The sequence below is a fragment of the Pinus tabuliformis genome, chromosome 4_1, assembly GCF_031772625.1.
Source record: "Pinus tabuliformis cultivar Carrire ecotype Pingquan chromosome 4_1, CPIR1, whole genome shotgun sequence".
NCBI lineage: Eukaryota > Viridiplantae > Streptophyta > Pinopsida > Pinales > Pinaceae > Pinus > Pinus tabuliformis.
In genome coordinates, this window is record NC_142303.1 from 431219795 (window position 1) to 431226868 (window position 7074).

At 36.9% G+C, this 7074-nt stretch overlaps 1 non-coding gene across 1 annotated transcript; it reads left to right on the forward strand.

The window, feature by feature from the left end:
- Positions 1–1473: 1473 nt before the first annotated feature.
- LOC149176136 (small nucleolar RNA U3) lies at positions 1474–1699 on the forward strand. The gene has a single exon (XR_016258952.1). It is a non-coding gene; the product is annotated as a small nucleolar RNA U3 (small nucleolar RNA).
- The last annotated feature ends 5375 nt before the right edge of the window (positions 1700–7074 follow it).

Here is a 7074-nt window from a genome sequence, read left to right on the forward strand (position 1 = left end):
TTGATTTTTTTTATCTAGTAGAGTAGAGGAATTATCACAGGTGAAGCAAAGGTATCTCTATATGAATTTACAATCCTATCCACCTAATTTTGTTTTGTAGAGAGGTCATATGATAAGGCTATGGTGGTCACATTGACTATCTATTCATCTTCTGACTCAACTATGAAGAGGATAAATTTTGCAGTCTACAAGATTACTTTTGGGCACTATTTTTCCAAAGTTAATGAAATTGTAGTAGTTTGAAGTACCTATGTTACCCTATAGAGATGACCTCCCATAGTAACAATGACACTATAGGAGAAAAGAATCATAAACAACATGATGTTTCCACATAAAAAGGTTTTCCTAAAATAACATCACAAACTTCGAGCGGGACAGCATCACACAATACTCATCTTTGATGGGATTAATGTTGTATGACAAAAAATCAAAAAGCCACATCCCCTTTGTTGACAAAAAATAAAAGAACCCGCTTCAATAGATCTGAAACCCTAAATTTTCAAATAATCAAGAACTAAAGGGGAATCAGTCTCTCAAAATTCTCCAAAGCGAGGTAAGATAGAAAAATAAAGTCATAAAAAAAAACAATAAAAAAATTAAGACTCGATAATAACATGAGCTGACCAAACGCCTCCTTAATACTATAAAGAGCCTCAATAACGATAAAAACATCGAAGTACTTCTTCCCTTAGCCATTTAATAGCATTTTCTTCACACACATCATAAGAGCACATTAAAGATTCATTAAAGTGAATTTAAGGTACTCATGCTATCAGGTATTTAAAAATACTAATAAAGATGCATAGAAAACAAAAGGTATTAACTGTAAACTTTTGTGTTATTGAAAAGTCAAGTTTGCATATGAGACTGGGTTGTGATTGAATATCATGGGTATAACCTTGTAGTTTGAGTAGAAGGTTATAGATAACTAAATAAATAGTGATAATTTTCACGAGAATTGGCAAATTCTTTTATATTTCCATTTCTAATACTAATAATAAAAATAAAAATTTAATTTAAAACAAGTGTATATCAATAAACTTTTCCATGCCTACATTCTTCGTATGCGAATACAGTCCATGATGATATATGTTGTATACCATGTCTAAAATGTGGTGGATATTTTTGTTTCTTATAATGCTTCTAACCATATCTATTTAGAACTCACTTCTAATTATATTTAAATCATGTGTTATTCTTATGTGCTGTTAACCTTTTTAGGTACTCTAAGCCGTGTAGCTTATTAATGGGAGTAGTGGAAGAATAAATGTGGGAGGACGAAGCGAATCGATTGACGGAAGACACAAGAATGCAAGTGAAAATAGAATTAGAATGGAAATGGAAGTAAAGAAATGGTTGCAAAATATAGTTTTGCGACGTTCGGAAAGCAAAACAGAAACGTTATTTTCCCACATGCGTTTCGCAAAGGAATGTGAAAGGCGTATATAATAGGCGGAGTGGACATTCATAAGCACGACCTTACTTGAACAGGATCTGTTCTATAGGTTGTACGTCAAAGTCTGCGTAGATTCCTATTCAGACAAGCACAAAAATTCGGAAGATGAACGATGGCTCTCGGGCCAGAGCGCGAATGCTGTGATGGCTGGGGGGTTTCCACTCCCATCCTTCTCCCGATGACCGTCCCGTCTGTGACATTTCAGTTCCACACGGTGAAGGCCTGAGAGCGTTCTGACGGATTCACCCAGTTTTTACCTTCGGTTTCTTTTTATCTATTTTCCGTCAAGTATTTTCCATTTCCTTCACGCTCTCATGGTTTTTAATTTCCATTTCCGGTGAAAGGAGCGTGCGTTCTCATGGTTTTTAATTTCCATTTCCGTTTCCGGGCGGTGAAGGAGCGTGCGTTCTCACGGTGTTGATTCAAGCGTCGGCTGTTGATCCAAGCGGCTGTAATCTGAACCGTTGGAAAGTGCCCAACGCTTAACTCGTTGGAAACAATTGAATTATTTTGAAAATAATAATAATAAAACAAATTTGGCACTTATTCAAAATAAAAAAAATTAATTTTTTTTTTTAAACTTACGCATGCATGAGTAAAATTAAGTTACAACAGGGTCTATTGTGGATCTGTCTGTCTGCAAGTTGTAACACTGTTGTGGTCCTCCTTAGGGCTTCCTAGGGATCAAGCTTAAGCATGGCTTCCCCGGTCACGTTATTGATTGTAGCCCCAAGATCAAACAATGTGTTCGGAACTACAATGCTGTTAATATGTACATATACTACCGGTCTACCAGGATCCAAATACTTTGGGGAGCCTACTTCTTGTTTAGGTTCATGTATCTATTACATCAAGTTCCCTATAGGTGAAGATCTGATGGGAAAAGATACATTAATGGGGGCTAATGGCTAGAACCCCTAGGAATGGGAAAAGATACATTAATGGGGGCTAATGGCTAGAACCCCGAGGATAGCTAAAAAGGAATATGGCCAATAGATCCATGGAGGGATTTATTATAGTTGTGCTAAACATATGGAAGTATTTCATAAAATGTATGTAGATGCATAGAGTTGCACATGTGTAATATATGCACAATCATTATATTGATTGCTTCTATTTATCCATCTATTTGGGGTGAAAAACGATCGATGTGGTCAACTTAGTATACATAAGAGACCATAGATTGGACTAGAAGGTACTTAGGAACATGTCATCACTATATAAAATAATGGTCCAAGGTAGCTAAAAATGAACCTAAACATAATCAATGAAGAGTTTAGCCGTGGATTTAGTTGTGATACTCTTCTTGCATGGTGCCAAATTGGCCATATTCAAGAACTAATCAATGGCCACAAATACACAAAACCTGACATGTAATCCGTGGATAATGACTCCAAAAGGCTTGTCTAATATAGGGAGAGGAGTGTAAAAGCCTTGCTTCTTAATGATTGGCTTAGCGATGTTACAACTAGTGCATAATCCGATACGCTAGCTAGAATCTTGTCATAGCTTTGGCCAACAAAAACACTTATGAAGTAATGTTACTATCTTATCCACACCAAAGTTCACTACCACCCAACTATAATGTGCCTCCCAAATCAACTAGGCATGCTCACTTGATGGAACATAAAGATCACCTAGCTAGTACAAGAGCACATAATTTGTAGAGGTGGGAATCTCAAACATTTTTTCCTACAATTAGTGTCTGACATGTAGTAGTGAAGTTGGTCTCATCCCACAGGAGTTAAGAATTATGGTTGGTTCCACAACCAAGGGTTGACTGAGCTAGTCTATAATGTGGTTGGTGCTACCCTTCTTGCACTTGATGTTCGAGAGGAATTGTTGCAAGTATGTGTACCATTTTTTATGGAGGTCATTAGATAAATCCTCTTATGTTTACATCATTTTGAAGGCATCTGATTAGTTTGGATGGTTGTCTCTTTCCCTAAAATATAATGTTTCTTCCATTGACATGTCTACAAGATGAAGTACTTCTCATTTTCATAAGTGGGTATCTACCAACAATATCAGATACTATTTCATTATGATAAGTCAATGTATGTCCTTATTGAGTGAGGAATGTCGAAGGAATCTATCTCAATCTCAAATGGCTAATGCAAGTCTAGCAAAGAGAGGGTTTGCGCAAATCCCATGCAATATTTTATATACTCAAAAGATTTTTGTTGTGACTCAAACTAGGAAAGCTTTTGTTTATGTCCACCTTTGGTCACTTGACCTAAGGGACAACAAATATGAGATAACCTCAACAAAAAACTTCAATATATGTTAGCAAGACGCAAGAAGATATAGAGATATATTAGAGTATTCATCAGGATTGGCCAATCACAAATTACTTGGATCTTGGTTAGGTCCACATGCACCCCATCTTCATCCATGATGTATCCCAAATATTAAATTCTCTACATGCCAAATGAGTATTTCTCAAATATTGGCAAACAATTTATGTTGTCGTAGGGTGCTCAAGACCTATTGAATGTGTCACAAATGTTCTACCCTTGTTATACTGAAGATGAGGATATCGTCTAAATATATAACCACAAAAGACTTCATGAGTAGTTGTAGGATATCATCTATCATCCTCAAGAATGTGTATGTAGCATTAGTAAATCCAAAATGCATGACCAACCACTCAAAAATAAATTTCTTTAGAATTGAAGGTGTTCTTCAATACATCAATTTGTTTAATTCAAACCTGATGGTAGCATGAATTTAGATCAATATTATTAAATAACTTGGCTCCCTTAAGTTGATCAAGAAGATTTTCAATTTGAGAGATCGAGTATCTTCTCTTCTATAATCAATACAAAGTATCCATGTCCTATCCTTCTTCTGCACCAACATAATTGGGCTCTCACAGGGGGATGAGCTTAGTAATACAAAGTCTCCATGTCCCATCCTTCTTCTACACTAACATAATTGGGTTGCTATAAGGCAAGAAGCTCAGTTAAATGTGGCCCTTTTGAATGGGCTCATGAATCCAACATTTTATTTCTTGATTCTTCAAAAGAGAGTGTCTATATATTAGGCCATTAGATAACGAAGCACTAGGTATTGAGTCAATTGATTTTTTTATCTAGTAGTGTAGAGGAACTATCACAGGTGAAGCAAAGGTATCTCTATATGCATTTACAATCCTATCCACCTAATTTTGTTTTGTAGAGAGGCCATATGACAAGGCTATGGTGGTCACATCGACCTTCCATTCATCTTCTGACTCAACTATGAAGAGGATAAATTTTGCAGTCTACAAGATTACTTTTGGGCACTATTTTTCCAAGGTTAATGAAATTGTAGTAGTTTGAACTACCTACGTTACCCTGTAGAGATGACCTTCCAGAGTAACAATGACAATATAGGGAAAAGAATCATAAACAACATGATGTTTCCACATAAAAGGTTTTCCTAAAAGAACATCACAAACTTCGAGCGGGCCAACATCACACAATACTCATCTTTGATGGGATTAATGTTGTATGAAAAGTGACATTGCTAGTTGATGTAAATGTCTTATGATTGGCTCAACTCATGTAGGAGCATATTTTTCCTAAAGCAATATACATCAATCATTTTTAGTTAGTATTCGAGAGTATGAAATAAGAGTGTTATGACTCCACCTTATTATTATAAACAATGTAAACTTTGAAACGGGAACTGATACTGTTACCCGTTTTGTAGAGATAGCAAAAAAGTGACCCGATTTTGAAAAAGGGTGATGCAGAACACACATATTTTTTCTAGAGCATAGTTTTTGGCACTTTAATTTTTTTTATGTACATTACCTTTTAGAATGATAGTGATTTGCATGCTGATTTTAAAAAGTGGCGATTCTGCATCATGCCCTTTTCTTAAAAAACCTATCTTTTTACTTTAAATTTTCTAATGTATGAAATGTAAATAACAAATTTAACAATTTTTGACACTTTAAATTTGTTAATGTATTAAGTGTGGATATTTCTTTTTAAAGTTCCATAAACAAAAAAAAGAATTTAGAAAAAAATAAAATAAAATTTAAAAAAATATAAAATTAATTAAGTAAAAATAGAAAAAATTTAAAAAACAATAACAAAAACTAAAAAAAAAAAATATGAAAAACATACTAGATTTAAAAAAAAATAGAAAATTAACCCAAAAGAAAAATACTAAAATTAAGATTAGAAACATTTAAAAAAAACAAAAATATACTCAAATAAAAATAAATAAATTTAAAACACATCCACGCCTTCACCCGAACACCGAGTGCCTTCACCGGCACCCTCGCCTTTCCTTCCAAGTTTGTGTGCTACTGTGTGGAGCTGTCCAAGGTTGGGCGCATTAGAATTGTGCCTTTCCTCTTGTTGCGGCTTCGCACTCTTCTTCGCACCTCGCACTTCTTTGAAAGACTTGCTCGAATTGTGATGATCGAATGCTCCACGCCTTTGTTGTATTTATATCGTTGGTTGGGCAAGTCACGCTGCCCAAGACGACTTGCCAATGCCCTTACACATCGTTCGTTCGCCTTGTTTTGTGTTGGTCAGCCAACACTCTACGCACAAGCTACTGCAATATGTAAGGTCGGCCCGTGGGTTGAGCCAATGCTCCCCATGCTATAAACAAGCCTTCGCTTGACCTCTTGTGTGCATTTTTACATTGTAACTTCACACACTTCGTTCAAGATGCTTGCTCGGTTATGTCTCCAACTCGTTGCACTTCACGATGGTCGTGCCAAGAACCACAGGTCCTTACATCCTCCTCCACTTGAAATCGTTGTCGTCCTCGACAACATCCCATCCTGGTAGCCATCCACCAAGATCATCATCAATAACTGTCTCATCCTCGTTCCATGATATCGATTCCTCCACATACTGCAAACATCCCTGCAACATATGTAGAACCACCATCTCCATCATGTGTCGTCCCATCCTATGAACTGTCCTCCTTCATGCCTGCCCGATGTCAACATCTCTCTGGTACACTGCTAGCTCCCATGACTTGAACTAGTCGGGTAATCAGTCCAACTGTCATGCTCAAATCATAAGAATGTCCATCCTTATGCCTTCACCAGTCTATCTCGGATTTTTCCACATCCTAGACTCACCAAGAATCTCTCCCATGCTCAGGTCCATGGAAACTCCATCCCATCTGCAACGTGTCATGATGCTTAATGTCGAACCGTTCCTACACCATTTGTCATACCTGCTCAACCTGTTTTAAGGACTCACTGCCATGAGCAGCTAACAATGAGCCCCATCTTCTATGTCATCTAAGAATATGTAGAGGGAGTAGAGCCTGAAGGCTCACCCTCGCTAATAAGCTCAATCCATCTGTCAGGATTCTCTATCTCCATCCTCTATAGATATGTAACCCGATCCTCCTCTCGGACATTCGGCCTCACATAAGCCTCCTCATCGTCATCATCCTCCACTTCTTCTAGCCTTCTTGACAAGTGCAAGATACTATCAGATAGTGACCTGATAACCAATGACTTCTCAGTAAGATTTGTCTCAACAATAGACAACCGCTTACTCATGTCTTCCATGCGCTTCTCATCCTCCATTTGCATCACTTCTAGTTTACAATCAGGCTTTGTCACACCAATGGTTGGACACCAGTGGGTACAT